The following is a 15,199-nucleotide window of genomic DNA, read 5'->3' on the forward strand; positions in this document are numbered from 1 at the left end:
ATGTCAGATTGGTCTTTGATCATATTTTCTATGATTAGGCAATTTGAGTAAGTGTTTAAGGTTTACGGCCATACCAGCTTCAGCACGCCTCCAATCTCATCTGAACTTGGAAGTTAAGCAAGTTTGTGCCTGGATAGTACTGAGGTGGGACCCTACCAAGGAATACCATGTGCTGTAAGCTTTTCTTGCATCACTTTAATTTACTTTCAAGCTGATATTCTCAAATGTGAAGTGCAGTGATTAATAAAAAAAACTATCTGTTAGCACCTGGGAATAGCAGATGCTGTAAGTTTTTTTTGCATCACTTTCATTTACTCTCCAACTCACATGCCTGAATGTGAAGTGTACAGATTAAATAGAAATCTATTAGTACCAGGGAATAGCAGGTGCTGTAAGATTTTATTGCATCCCTTAAATTTATGTTCAAGCTATCAAGCTCAAATTTGAAGTGCAGTGAATAATTAAATCAAACTATCTGTTAGCACCTGGGAATAGCAGATGCTGTAAGTATTTATTGCATCACTTTAATTTACTCTCCAACTAACATGCTTGAATGTGAAGTGCAGTGATTCATAAAAAAACTGTCTGTTAGTGCCTCCGAATACCAGATGTTGTAAGCTTATATTGCATCATTTTAATTTACTTCAAGACAACATTCTAGAATGTCAAGTGCAGGGATTAATAAAAAAAATGTCAGATTGGTCTTTGATCATATTTTCTATGATTAGGCAATTTGAGTAAGTGTTTAAGGTTTACGGCCATACCAGCTTCAGAACGTCCAATCTCATCTGAACTTGGAAGCTAAGCAAGTTTGTGCCTGAATAGTACTGAGGTGGGACCCTATCTAGGAATACCAGGTGCTGTAAGCTTTTCTTGCATCACTTTAATTTACTTTCAAGCTGACATGCTCAAATGTGAAGTGCAGTGATTAATAAAAAAACCTATCTGTTAGCACCTGGGAATAGCAGATGCTGTAAGTTTTTTTTGCATCACTTTCATTTACTCTCCAACTCACATGCCTGAATGTGAAGTGCAGTGATTCCTCAAAAAACTATCTGTTAGCACCTGGGAATAGCAGATGCTGTAAGTTTTTCTTGCATCACTTTAATTTAATATGCAACTGACATGCTTGTAAGTGAAGTGTACAGATTAAATAGAAATCTATTAGTACCAGGGAACAGCAGGTGCTGTAAGATTTTATTGCATCCCTTAAATTTATGTTCAAGCTATCAAGCTCAAATTTGAAGTGCAGTGAATAATTAAATCAAACTATCTGTTAGCACCTGGGAATAGCAGATGCTGTAAGTATTTATTGCATCACTTTAATTTACTCTCCAACTAACATGCTTGAATGTGAAGTGCAGTGATTAATAAAAAAACTGTCTGTTAGTGCCTCCGAATACCAGATGTTGTAAGCTTATATTGCATCATTTTAATTTACTTCAAGACAACATTCTAGAATGTCAAGTGCAGGGATTAATTAAAAAAAATGTCAGATTGGTCTTTGATCATATTTTCTATGATTAGGCAATTTGAGTAAGTGTTTAAGGTTTACGGCCATACCAGCTTCAGCACGCCTCCAATCTCATCTGAACTTGGAAGTTAAGCAAGTTTGTGCCTGGATAGTACTGAGGTGGGACCCTACCTAGGAATACCATGTGCTGTAAGCTTTTCTTGCATCACTTTAATTTACTTTCAAGCTGATATTCTCAAATGTGAAGTGCAGTGATTAATAAAAAAAACTATCTGTTAGCACCTGGGAATAGCAGATGCTGTAAGTTTTTTTTGCATCACTTTCATTTACTCTCCAACTCACATGCCTGAATGTGAAGTGTACAGATTAAATAGAAATCTATTAGTACCAGGGAATAGCAGGTGCTGTAAGATTTTATTGCATCCCTTAAATTTTTGTTCAAGCTATCAAGCTCAAATTTGAAGTGCAGTGAATAATTAAATCAAACTATCTGTTAGCACCTGGGAATAGCAGATGCTGTAAGTATTTATTGCATCACTTTAATTTACTCTCCAACTAACATGCTTGAATGTGAAGTGCAGTGATTAATAAAAAAACTGTCTGTTAGTGCCTCCGAATACCAGATGTTGTAAGCTTATATTGCATCATTTTAATTTACTTCAAGACAACATTCTAGAATGTCAAGTGCAGGGATTAATAAAAAAAAATGTCAGATTGGACTTTGATCATATTTTCTATGATTAGGCAATTTGAGTAAGTGTTTAAGGTTTACGGCCATACCAGCTTCAGAACGTCCAATCTCATCTGAACTTGGAAGCTAAGCAAGTTTGTGCCTGAATAGTACTGATGTGGGACCCTATCTAGGAATACCAGGTGCTGTAAGCTTTTCTTGCATCACTTTAATTTACTTTCAAGCTGACATGCTCAAATGTGAAGTGCAGTGATTAATAAAAAAACCTATCTGTTAGCACCTGGGAATAGCAGATGCTGTAAGTTTTTTTTGCATCACTTTCATTTACTCTCCAACTCACATGCCTGAATGTGAAGTGCAGTGATTCATCAAAAAACTATCTGTTAGCACCTGGGAATAGCAGATGCTGTAAGTTTTTCTTGCATCACTTTAATTTAATATGCAACTGACATGCTTGTAAGTGAAGTGTACAGATTAAATAGAAATCTATTAGTATCAGGGAACAGCAGGTGCTGTAAGATTTTATTGCATCCCTTAAATTTATGTTCAAGCTATCAAGCTCAAATTTGAAGTGCAGTGAATAATTAAATCAAACTATCTGTTAGCACCTGGGAATAGCAGATGTTGTAAGTATTTATTGCATCACTTTAATTTACTCTCCAACTAACATGCTTGAATGTGAAGTGCAGTGATTAATAAAAAAACTGTCTGTTAGTGCCTCCGAATACCAGATGTTGTAAGCTTATATTGCATCATTTTAATTTACTTCAAGACAACATTCTAGAATGTCAAGTGCAGGGATTAATAAAAAAAAATGTCAGATTGGACTTTGATCATATTTTCTATGATTAGGCAATTTGAGTAAGTGTTTAAGGTTTACGGCCATACCAGCTTCAGAACGTCCAATCTCATCTGAACTTGGAAGCTAAGCAAGTTTGTGCCTGAATAGTACTGATGTGGGACCCTATCTAGGAATACCAGGTGCTGTAAGCTTTTCTTGCATCACTTTAATTTACTTTCAAGCTGACATGCTCAAATGTGAAGTGCAGTGATTAATAAAAAAACCTATCTGTTAGCACCTGGGAATAGCAGATGCTGTAAGTTTTTTTTGCATCACTTTCATTTACTCTCCAACTCACATGCCTGAATGTGAAGTGCAGTGATTCATCAAAAAACTATCTTTTAGCACCTTGGACTATGAGATGCTGTAAGCTTCTCTTGCATCACATTAATTTACTTTCAAGATGACATGCTAGGATGTGAAGTGCAGTGATTAATTAAAAAAAACTATCTGTTAGCACCTGGGAATAGCAGATGCTGTAAGTTTTTCTTGCATCACTTTAATTTAATATGCAACTGACATGCTTGTATGTGAAGTGTACAGATTAAATAGAAATATTTTAGTAGCAGGGAATTGGCAGGTGCTGTAAGATTTTATTGCATCCCTTAAATTTATGTTCAAGCTATCAAGCTCAAATTTGAAGTGCAGTGAATAATTAAATCAAACTATCTGTTAGCACCTGGGAATAGCAGATGCTGTAAGTTTTTTTTGCATCACTTTCATTTACTCTCCAACTCACACGCCTGAATGTGAAGTGTACAGATTAAATAGAAATCTATTAGTACCAGGGAATAGCAGGTGCTGTAAGATTTTATTGCATCCCTTAAATTTATGTTCAAGCTATCAAGCTCAAATTTGAAGTGCAGTGAATAATTAAATCAAACTATCTGTTAGCACCTGGGAATAGCAGATGCTGTAAGTTTTTATTGCATCACTTTAATTTACTCTCCAACTGACATGCTTGAATGTGAAGTGCAGTGATTAATAAAAAAACTGTCTGTTAGTGCCTCCGAATACCAGATGTTGTAAGCTTTTATTGCATCATTTTAATTTACTTTCAAGATAACATTCTAGAATGTCAAGTGCAGGGATTAATAAAAAAAATGTCAGATTGGTCTTTGATCATATTTTCTATGATTAGGCAATTTGAGTAAGTGTTTAAGGTTTACGGCCATACCAGCTTCAGCACGCCTCCAATCTCATCTGAACTTGGAAGCTAAGCAAGTTTGTGCCTGAATAGTACTGAGGTGGGACCCTATCTAGGAATACCAGGTGCTGTAAGCTTTTCTTGCATCACTTTAATTTACTTTCAAGCTGACATGCTCAAATGTGAAGTGCAGTGATTAATAAAAAAAACTATCTGTTAGCACCTGGGAATAGCAGATGCTGTAAGTTTTTCTTGCATCACTTTAATTTAATATGCAACTGACATGCTTGTATGTGAAGTGTACAGATTAAATAGAAATCTTTTAGTACCAGGGAATAGCAGGTGCTGTAAGATTTTATTGCATCCCTTAAATTTATGTTCAAGCTATCAAGCTCAAATTTGAAGTGCAGTGAATAATTAAATCAAACTATCTGTTAGCACCTGGGAATAGCAGATGCTGTAAGTATTTATTGCATCACTTTAATTTACTCTCCAACTAACATGCTTGAATGTGAAGTGCAGTGATTAATAAAAAAACTGTCTGTTAGTGACTCCGAATACCAGATGTTGTAAGCTTTTATTGCATCATTTTAATTTACTTTCAAGACAACATTCTAGAATGTCAAGTGCAGGGATTAATAAAAAAAAATGTCAGATTGGTCTTTGATCATATTTTCTATGATTAGGCAATTTGAGTAAGTGTTTAAGGTTTACGGCCATACCAGCTTCAGCACGTCCAATCTCATCTGAACTTGGAAGCTAAGCAAGTTTGTGCCTGAATAGTACTGAGGTGGGACCCTATCTAGGAATACCAGGTGCTGTAAGCTTTTCTTGCATCACTTTAATTTACTTTCAAGCTGACATGCTCAAATGTGAAGTGCAGTGATTAATAAAAAAACCTATCTGTTAGCACCTTGGAATAGCAGATGCTGTAAGTTTTTTTTGCATCACTTTCATTTACTCTCCAACTCACATGCCTGAATGTGAAGTGCAGTGATTCATCAAAAAACTATCTTTTAGCACCTTGGACTACGAGATGCTGTAAGCTTCTCTTGCATCACATTAATTTACTTTCAAGATGACATGCTAGGATGTGAAGTGCAGTGATTAATTAAAAAAAACTATCTGTTAGCACCTGGGAATAGCAGATGCTGTAAGTTTTTCTTGCATCACTTTAATTTAATATGCAACTGACATGCTTGTATGTGAAGTGTACAGATTAAATAGAAATATTTTAGTAGCAGGGAATTGGCAGGTGCTGTAAGATTTTATTGCATCCCTTAAATTTATGTTCAAGCTATCAAGCTCAAATTTGAAGTGCAGTGAATAATTAAATCAAACTATCTGTTAGCCCCTGGGAATAGCAGATGCTGTAAATTTTTATTGCATCACTTTAATTTACTCTCCAACTGACATGCTTGAATGTGAAGTGCAGTGATTAATAAAAAAACTGTCTGTTAGTGCCTCCGAATACCAGATGTTGTAAGCTTTTATTGCATTATTTTAATTTACTTTCAAGATAACATTCTAGAATGTCAAGTGCAGGGATTAATAAAAAAATGTCAGATTGGTCTTTGATCATATTTTCTATGATTAGGCAATTTGAGTAAGTGTTTAAGGTTTACGGCCATGCCAGCTTCAGCACGCCTCCAATCTCATCTGAACTTGGAAGCTAAGCAAGTTTGTGCCTGGATAGTACTGAGGTGGGACCCTACCTAGGAATACCATGTGCTGTAAGCTTTTCTTGCATCACTTTAATTTACTTTCAAGCTGATATTGTCAAATGTGAAGTGCAGTGATTAATAAAAAAAACTATCTGTTAGCACCTGGGAATAGCAGATGCTGTAAGTTTTTTTTGCATCACTTTCATTTACTCTCCAACTCACATGCCTGAATGTGAAGTGTACAGATTAAATAGAAATCTATTAGTACCAGGGAATAGCAGGTGCTGTAAGATTTTATTGCATCCCTTAAATTTATGTTCAAGCTATCAAGCTCAAATTTGAAGTGCAGTGAATAATTAAATCAAACTATCTGTTAGCACCTGGGAATAGCAGATGCTGTAAGTATTTATTGCATCACTTTAATTTACTCTCCAACTAACATGCTTGAATGTGAAGTGCAGTAATTAATAAAAAAACTGTCTGTTAGTGCCTCCGAATACCAGATGTTGTAAGCTTATATTGCATCATTTTAATTTACTTCAAGACAACATTCTAGAATGTCAAGTGCAGGGATTAATAAAAAAAAATGTCAGATTGGACTTTGATCATATTTTCTATGATTAGGCAATTTGAGTAAGTGTTTAAGGTTTACGGCCATACCAGCTTCAGAACGTCCAATCTCATCTGAATTTGGAAGCTAAGCAAGTTTGTGCCTGAATAGTACTGATGTGGGACCCTATCTAGGAATACCAGGTGCTGTAAGCTTTTCTTGCATCACTTTAATTTACTTTCAAGCTGACATGCTCAAATGTGAAGTGCAGTGATTAATAAAAAAACCTATCTGTTAGCACCTGGGAATAGCAGATGCTGTAAGTTTTTTTTGCATCACTTTCATTTACTCTCCAACTCACATGCCTGAATGTGAAGTGCAGTGATTCATCAAAAAACTATCTGTTAGCACCTGGGAATAGCAGATGCTGTAAGTTTTTCTTGCATCACTTTAATTTAATATGCAACTGACATGCTTGTATGTGAAGTGTACAGATTAAATAGAAATCTTTTAGTACCAGGGAATAGCAGGTGCTGTAAGATTTTATTGCATCCCTTAAATTTATGTTCAAGCTACCAAGCTCAAATTTGAAGTGCAGTGAATAATTAAATCAAACTATCTGTTAGCACCTGGGAATAGCAGATGCTGTAAGTATTTATTGCATCACTTTAATTTACTCTCCAACTAACATGCTTGAATGTGAAGTGCAGTGATTAATAAAAAAACTGTCTGTTAGTGACTCCGAATACCAGATGTTGTAAGCTTTTATTGCATCATTTTAATTTACTTTCAAGACAACATTCTAGAATGTCAAGTGCAGGGATTAATAAAAAAAAATGTCAGATTGGTCTTTGATCATATTTTCTATGATTAGGCAATTTGAGTAAGTGTTTAAGGTTTACGGCCATACCAGCTTCAGCACGTCCAATCTCATCTGAACTTGGAAGCTAAGCAAGTTTGTGCCTGAATAGTACTGAGGTGGGACCCTATCTAGGAATACCAGGTGCTGTAAGCTTTTCTTGCATCACTTTAATTTACTTTCAAGCTGACATTCTCAAATGTGAAGTGCAGTGATTAATAAAAAAACCTATCTGTTAGCACCTTGGAATAGCAGATGCTGTAAGTTTTTTTTGCATCACTTTCATTTACTCTCCAACTCACATGCCTGAATGTGAAGTGCAGTGATTCATCAAAAAACTATCTTTTAGCACCTTGGACTACGAGATGCTGTAAGCTTCTCTTGCATCACATTAATTTACTTTCAAGATGACATGCTAGGATGTGAAGTGCAGTGATTAATTAAAAAAAACTATCTGTTAGCACCTGGGAATAGCAGATGCTGTAAGTTTTTTTTGCATCACTTTCATTTACTCTCCAACTCACATGCCTGAATGTGAAGTGCAGTGATTCATCAAAAAACTATCTGTTAGCACCTGGGAATAGCAGATGCTGTAAGTTTTTCTTGCATCACTTTAATTTAATATTCAACTGACATGCTTGTAAGTGAAGTGTACAGATTAAATAGAAATCTATTAGTACCAGGGAACAGCAGGTGCTGTAAGATTTTATTGCATCCCTTAAATTTATGTTCAAGCTATCAAGCTCAAATTTGAAGTGCAGTGAATAATTAAATCAAACTATCTGTTAGCACCTGGGAATAGCAGATGCTGTAAGTATTTATTGCATCACTTTAATTTACTCTCCAACTAACATGCTTGAATGTGAAGTGCAGTGATTAATAAAAAAACTGTCTGTTAGTGACTCCGAATACCAGATGTTGTAAGCTTTTATTGCATCATTTTAATTTACTTTCAAGACAACATTCTAGAATGTCAAGTGCAGGGATTAATAAAAAAAAATGTCAGATTGGTCTTTGATCATATTTTCTATGATTAGGCAATTTGAGTAAGTGTTTAAGGTTTACGGCCATACCAGCTTCAGCACGTCCAATCTCATCTGAACTTGGAAGCTAAGCAAGTTTGTGCCTGAATAGTACTGAGGTGGGACCCTATCTAGGAATACCAGGTGCTGTAAGCTTTTCTTGCATCACTTTAATTTACTTTCAAGCTGACATTCTCAAATGTGAAGTGCAGTGATTAATAAAAAAACCTATCTGTTAGCACCTTGGAATAGCAGATGCTGTAAGTTTTTTTTGCATCACTTTCATTTACTCTCCAACTCACATGCCTGAATGTGAAGTGTACAGATTAAATAGAAATCTATTAGTACCAGGGAATAGCAGGTGCTGTAAGATTTTATTGCATCCCTTAAATTTATGTTCAAGCTATCAAGCTCAAATTTGAAGTGCAGTGAATAATTAAATCAAACTATCTGTTAGCACCTGGGAATAGCAGATGCTGTAAGTATTTATTGCATCACTTTAATTTACTCTCCAACTAACATGCTTGAATGTGAAGTGCAGTGATTCATAAAAAAACTGTCTGTTAGTGCCTCCGAATACCAGATGTTGTAAGCTTATATTGCATCATTTTAATTTACTTCAAGACAACATTCTAGAATGTCAAGTGCAGGGATTAATAAAAAAAATGTCAGATTGGTCTTTGATCATATTTTCTATGATTAGGCAATTTGAGTAAGTGTTTAAGGTTTACGGCCATACCAGCTTCAGAACGTCCAATCTCATCTGAACTTGGAAGCTAAGCAAGTTTGTGCCTGAATAGTACTGAGGTGGGACCCTATCTAGGAATACCAGGTGCTGTAAGCTTTTCTTGCATCACTTTAATTTACTTTCAAGCTGACATGCTCAAATGTGAAGTGCAGTGATTAATAAAAAAACCTATCTGTTAGCACCTGGGAATAGCAGATGCTGTAAGTTTTTTTTGCATCACTTTCATTTACTCTCCAACTCACATGCCTGAATGTGAAGTGCAGTGATTCCTCAAAAAACTATCTGTTAGCACCTGGGAATAGCAGATGCTGTAAGTTTTTCTTGCATCACTTTAATTTAATATGCAACTGACATGCTTGTAAGTGAAGTGTACAGATTAAATAGAAATCTATTAGTACCAGGGAACAGCAGGTGCTGTAAGATTTTATTGCATCCCTTAAATTTATGTTCAAGCTATCAAGCTCAAATTTGAAGTGCAGTGAATAATTAAATCAAACTATCTGTTAGCACCTGGGAATAGCAGATGCTGTAAGTATTTATTGCATCACTTTAATTTACTCTCCAACTAACATGCTTGAATGTGAAGTGCAGTGATTAATAAAAAAACTGTCTGTTAGTGCCTCCGAATACCAGATGTTGTAAGCTTATATTGCATCATTTTAATTTACTTCAAGACAACATTCTAGAATGTCAAGTGCAGGGATTAATTAAAAAAAATGTCAGATTGGTCTTTGATCATATTTTCTATGATTAGGCAATTTGAGTAAGTGTTTAAGGTTTACGGCCATACCAGCTTCAGCACGCCTCCAATCTCATCTGAACTTGGAAGTTAAGCAAGTTTGTGCCTGGATAGTACTGAGGTGGGACCCTACCTAGGAATACCATGTGCTGTAAGCTTTTCTTGCATCACTTTAATTTACTTTCAAGCTGATATTCTCAAATGTGAAGTGCAGTGATTAATAAAAAAAACTATCTGTTAGCACCTGGGAATAGCAGATGCTGTAAGTTTTTTTTGCATCACTTTCATTTACTCTCCAACTCACATGCCTGAATGTGAAGTGTACAGATTAAATAGAAATCTATTAGTACCAGGGAATAGCAGGTGCTGTAAGATTTTATTGCATCCCTTAAATTTTTGTTCAAGCTATCAAGCTCAAATTTGAAGTGCAGTGAATAATTAAATCAAACTATCTGTTAGCACCTGGGAATAGCAGATGCTGTAAGTATTTATTGCATCACTTTAATTTACTCTCCAACTAACATGCTTGAATGTGAAGTGCAGTGATTAATAAAAAAACTGTCTGTTAGTGCCTCCGAATACCAGATGTTGTAAGCTTATATTGCATCATTTTAATTTACTTCAAGACAACATTCTAGAATGTCAAGTGCAGGGATTAATAAAAAAAAATGTCAGATTGGACTTTGATCATATTTTCTATGATTAGGCAATTTGAGTAAGTGTTTAAGGTTTACGGCCATACCAGCTTCAGAACGTCCAATCTCATCTGAACTTGGAAGCTAAGCAAGTTTGTGCCTGAATAGTACTGATGTGGGACCCTATCTAGGAATACCAGGTGCTGTAAGCTTTTCTTGCATCACTTTAATTTACTTTCAAGCTGACATGCTCAAATGTGAAGTGCAGTGATTAATAAAAAAACCTATCTGTTAGCACCTGGGAATAGCAGATGCTGTAAGTTTTTTTTGCATCACTTTCATTTACTCTCCAACTCACATGCCTGAATGTGAAGTGCAGTGATTCATCAAAAAACTATCTGTTAGCACCTGGGAATAGCAGATGCTGTAAGTTTTTCTTGCATCACTTTAATTTAATATGCAACTGACATGCTTGTAAGTGAAGTGTACAGATTAAATAGAAATCTATTAGTATCAGGGAACAGCAGGTGCTGTAAGATTTTATTGCATCCCTTAAATTTATGTTCAAGCTATCAAGCTCAAATTTGAAGTGCAGTGAATAATTAAATCAAACTATCTGTTAGCACCTGGGAATAGCAGATGTTGTAAGTATTTATTGCATCACTTTAATTTACTCTCCAACTAACATGCTTGAATGTGAAGTGCAGTGATTAATAAAAAAACTGTCTGTTAGTGCCTCCGAATACCAGATGTTGTAAGCTTATATTGCATCATTTTAATTTACTTCAAGACAACATTCTAGAATGTCAAGTGCAGGGATTAATAAAAAAAAATGTCAGATTGGACTTTGATCATATTTTCTATGATTAGGCAATTTGAGTAAGTGTTTAAGGTTTACGGCCATACCAGCTTCAGAACGTCCAATCTCATCTGAACTTGGAAGCTAAGCAAGTTTGTGCCTGAATAGTACTGATGTGGGACCCTATCTAGGAATACCAGGTGCTGTAAGCTTTTCTTGCATCACTTTAATTTACTTTCAAGCTGACATGCTCAAATGTGAAGTGCAGTGATTAATAAAAAAACCTATCTGTTAGCACCTGGGAATAGCAGATGCTGTAAGTTTTTTTTGCATCACTTTCATTTACTCTCCAACTCACATGCCTGAATGTGAAGTGTACAGATTAAATAGAAATCTATTAGTACCAGGGAATAGCAGGTGCTGTAAGATTTTATTGCATCCCTTAAATTTATGTTCAAGCTATCAAGCTCAAATTTGAAGTGCAGTGAATAATTAAATCAAACTATCTGTTAGCACCTGGGAATTGCAGATGCTGTAAGTATTTATTGCATCACTTTAATTTACTCTCCAACTAACATGCTTGAATGTGAAGTGCAGTGATTAATAAAAAAACTGTCTGTTAGTGCCTCCGAATACCAGATGTTGTAAGCTTATATTGCATCATTTTAATTTACTTCAAGACAACATTCTAGAATGTCAAGTGCAGGGATTAATAAAAAAAAATGTCAGATTGGACTTTGATCATATTTTCTATGATTAGGCAATTTGAGTAAGTGTTTAAGGTTTACGGCCATACCAGCTTCAGAACGTCCAATCTCATCTGAACTTGGAAGCTAAGCAAGTTTGTGCCTGAATAGTACTGATGTGGGACCCTATCTAGGAATACCAGGTGCTGTAAGCTTTTCTTGCATCACTTTAATTTACTTTCAAGCTGACATGCTCAAATGTGAAGTGCAGTGATTAATAAAAAAACCTATCTGTTAGCACCTGGGAATAGCAGATGCTGTAAGTTTTTCTTGCATCACTTTAATTTAATATGCAACTGACATGCTTGTAAGTGAAGTGTACAGATTAAATAGAAATCTATTAGTACCAGGGAACAGCAGGTGCTGTAAGATTTTATTGCATCCCTTAAATTTATGTTCAAGCTATCAAGCTCAAATTTGAAGTGCAGTGAATAATTAAATCAAACTATCTGTTAGCACCTGGGAATAGCAGATGCTGTAAGTATTTATTGCATCACTTTAATTTACTCTCCAACTAACATGCTTGAATGTGAAGTGCAGTGATTAATAAAAAAACTGTCTGTTAGTGCCTCCGAATACCAGATGTTGTAAGCTTATATTGCATCATTTTAATTTACTTCAAGACAACATTCTAGAATGTCAAGTGCAGGGATTAATAAAAAAAAATGTCAGATTGGTCTTTGATCATATTTTCTATGATTAGGCAATTTGAGTAAGTGTTTAAGGTTTACGGCCATACCAGCTTCAGCACGCCTCCAATCTCATCTGAACTTGGAAATTAAGCAAGTTTGTGCGTGGATAGTACTGAGGTGGGACCCTACCAAGGAATACCATGTGCTGTAAGATTTTCTTGCATCACTTTAATTTACTTTCAAGCTGATATTCTCAAATGTGAAGTGCAGTGATTAATAAAAAAAACTATCTGTTAGCACCTGGGAATAGCAGATGCTGTAAGTTTTTTTTGCATCACTTTCATTTACTCTCCAACTCACATGCCTGAATGTGAAGTGTACAGATTAAATAGAAATCTATTAGTACCAGGGAATAGCAGGTGCTGTAAGATTTTATTGCATCCCTTAAATTTATGTTCAAGCTATCAAGATCAAATTTGAAGTGCAGTGAATAATTAAATCAAACTATCTGTTAGCACCTGGGAATAGCAGATGCTGTAAGTATTTATTGCATCACTTTAATTTACTCTCCAACTAACATGCTTGAATGTGAAGTGCAGTGATTCATAAAAAAACTGTCTGTTAGTGCCTCCGAATACCAGATGTTGTAAGCTTATATTGCATCATTTTAATTTACTTCAAGACAACATTCTAGAATGTCAAGTGCAGGGATTAATAAAAAAAATGTCAGATTGGTCTTTGATCATATTTTCTATGATTAGGCAATTTGAGTAAGTGTTTAAGGTTTACGGCCATACTAGCTTCAGAACGTCCAATCTCATCTGAACTTGGAAGCTAAGCAAGTTTGTGCCTGAATAGTACTGAGGTGGGACCCTATCTAGGAATACCAGGTGCTGTAAGCTTTTCTTGCATCACTTTAATTTACTTTCAAGCTGACATGCTCAAATGTGAAGTGCAGTGATTAATAAAAAAACCTATCTGTTAGCACCTGGGAATAGCAGATGCTGTAAGTTTTTTTTGCATCACTTTCATTTACTCTCCAACTCACATGCCTGAATGTGAAGTGCAGTGATTCCTCAAAAAACTATCTGTTAGCACCTGGGAATAGCAGATGCTGTAAGTTTTTCTTGCATCACTTTAATTTAATATGCAACTGACATGCTTGTAAGTGAAGTGTACAGATTAAATAGAAATCTATTAGTACCAGGGAACAGCAGGTGCTGTAAGATTTTATTGCATCCCTTAAATTTATGTTCAAGCTATCAAGCTCAAATTTGAAGTGCAGTGAATAATTAAATCAAACTATCTGTTAGCACCTGGGAATAGCAGATGCTGTAAGTATTTATTGCATCACTTTAATTTACTCTCCAACTAACATGCTTGAATGTGAAGTGCAGTGATTAATAAAAAAACTGTCTGTTAGTGCCTCCGAATACCAGATGTTGTAAGCTTATATTGCATCATTTTAATTTACTTCAAGACAACATTCTAGAATGTCAAGTGCAGGGATTAATTAAAAAAAATGTCAGATTGGTCTTTGATCATATTTTCTATGATTAGGCAATTTGAGTAAGTGTTTAAGGTTTACGGCCATACCAGCTTCAGCACGCCTCCAATCTCATCTGAACTTGGAAGTTAAGCAAGTTTGTGCCTGGATAGTACTGAGGTGGGACCCTACCTAGGAATACCATGTGCTGTAAGCTTTTCTTGCATCACTTTAATTTACTTTCAAGCTGATATTCTCAAATGTGAAGTGCAGTGATTAATAAAAAAAACTATCTGTTAGCACCTGGGAATAGCAGATGCTGTAAGTTTTTTTTGCATCACTTTCATTTACTCTCCAACTCACATGCCTGAATGTGAAGTGTACAGATTAAATAGAAATCTATTAGTACCAGGGAATAGCAGGTGCTGTAAGATTTTATTGCATCCCTTAAATTTTTGTTCAAGCTATCAAGCTCAAATTTGAAGTGCAGTGAATAATTAAATCAAACTATCTGTTAGCACCTGGGAATAGCAGATGCTGTAAGTATTTATTGCATCACTTTAATTTACTCTCCAACTAACATGCTTGAATGTGAAGTGCAGTGATTAATAAAAAAACTGTCTGTTAGTGCCTCCGAATACCAGATGTTGTAAGCTTATATTGCATCATTTTAATTTACTTCAAGACAACATTCTAGAATGTCAAGTGCAGGGATTAATAAAAAAAAATGTCAGATTGGACTTTGATCATATTTTCTATGATTAGGCAATTTGAGTAAGTGTTTAAGGTTTACGGCCATACCAGCTTCAGAACGTCCAATCTCATCTGAACTTGGAAGCTAAGCAAGTTTGTGCCTGAATAGTACTGATGTGGGACCCTATCTAGGAATACCAGGTGCTGTAAGCTTTTCTTGCATCACTTTAATTTACTTTCAAGCTGACATGCTCAAATGTGAAGTGCAGTGATTAATAAAAAAACCTATCTGTTAGCACCTGGGAATAGCAGATGCTGTAAGTTTTTTTTGCATCACTTTCATTTACTCTCCAACTCACATGCCTGAATGTGAAGTGCAGTGATTCATCAAAAAACTATCTGTTAGCACCTGGGAATAGCAGATGCTGTAAGTTTTTCTTGCATCACTTTAATTTAATATGCAACTGACATGC

General features: G+C 35.4%; 19 pseudogenes; all 19 read left to right on the forward strand.

The window, feature by feature from the left end:
• Positions 1-60: 60 nt before the first annotated feature.
• Positions 61-181, forward strand: LOC145645461 (5S ribosomal RNA; annotated as a pseudogene).
• A 569-nt stretch (positions 182-750) lies between these two features.
• LOC145650951 (5S ribosomal RNA) lies at positions 751-869 on the forward strand (annotated as a pseudogene).
• A 680-nt stretch (positions 870-1,549) lies between these two features.
• LOC145644932 (5S ribosomal RNA) lies at positions 1,550-1,670 on the forward strand (annotated as a pseudogene).
• A 570-nt stretch (positions 1,671-2,240) lies between these two features.
• On the forward strand, positions 2,241-2,359 carry LOC145644299 (5S ribosomal RNA; annotated as a pseudogene).
• A 680-nt stretch (positions 2,360-3,039) lies between these two features.
• LOC145644300 (5S ribosomal RNA) lies at positions 3,040-3,158 on the forward strand (annotated as a pseudogene).
• Positions 3,159-4,169: 1,011 nt separating this feature from the next.
• On the forward strand, positions 4,170-4,290 carry LOC145644640 (5S ribosomal RNA; annotated as a pseudogene).
• Positions 4,291-4,861: 571 nt separating this feature from the next.
• Positions 4,862-4,980, forward strand: LOC145643942 (5S ribosomal RNA; annotated as a pseudogene).
• Positions 4,981-5,772: 792 nt separating this feature from the next.
• Positions 5,773-5,893, forward strand: LOC145645824 (5S ribosomal RNA; annotated as a pseudogene).
• A 570-nt stretch (positions 5,894-6,463) lies between these two features.
• Positions 6,464-6,582, forward strand: LOC145645086 (5S ribosomal RNA; annotated as a pseudogene).
• A 681-nt stretch (positions 6,583-7,263) lies between these two features.
• On the forward strand, positions 7,264-7,382 carry LOC145643943 (5S ribosomal RNA; annotated as a pseudogene).
• Positions 7,383-8,285: 903 nt separating this feature from the next.
• LOC145643944 (5S ribosomal RNA) lies at positions 8,286-8,404 on the forward strand (annotated as a pseudogene).
• Positions 8,405-8,973: 569 nt separating this feature from the next.
• LOC145650952 (5S ribosomal RNA) lies at positions 8,974-9,092 on the forward strand (annotated as a pseudogene).
• Positions 9,093-9,772: 680 nt separating this feature from the next.
• LOC145644933 (5S ribosomal RNA) lies at positions 9,773-9,893 on the forward strand (annotated as a pseudogene).
• Positions 9,894-10,463: 570 nt separating this feature from the next.
• Positions 10,464-10,582, forward strand: LOC145644301 (5S ribosomal RNA; annotated as a pseudogene).
• Positions 10,583-11,262: 680 nt separating this feature from the next.
• On the forward strand, positions 11,263-11,381 carry LOC145644302 (5S ribosomal RNA; annotated as a pseudogene).
• A 570-nt stretch (positions 11,382-11,951) lies between these two features.
• LOC145644303 (5S ribosomal RNA) lies at positions 11,952-12,070 on the forward strand (annotated as a pseudogene).
• A 1,260-nt stretch (positions 12,071-13,330) lies between these two features.
• LOC145644195 (5S ribosomal RNA) lies at positions 13,331-13,449 on the forward strand (annotated as a pseudogene).
• Positions 13,450-14,129: 680 nt separating this feature from the next.
• Positions 14,130-14,250, forward strand: LOC145644934 (5S ribosomal RNA; annotated as a pseudogene).
• Positions 14,251-14,820: 570 nt separating this feature from the next.
• Positions 14,821-14,939, forward strand: LOC145644305 (5S ribosomal RNA; annotated as a pseudogene).
• The last annotated feature ends 260 nt before the right edge of the window (positions 14,940-15,199 follow it).

Source organism: Electrophorus electricus, chromosome 13 (genome assembly GCF_041902795.1).
Source record: "Electrophorus electricus isolate QZ-2024a chromosome 13, ASM4190279v1, whole genome shotgun sequence".
NCBI classification, from domain to species: Eukaryota; Metazoa; Chordata; class Actinopteri; order Gymnotiformes; family Gymnotidae; genus Electrophorus; species Electrophorus electricus.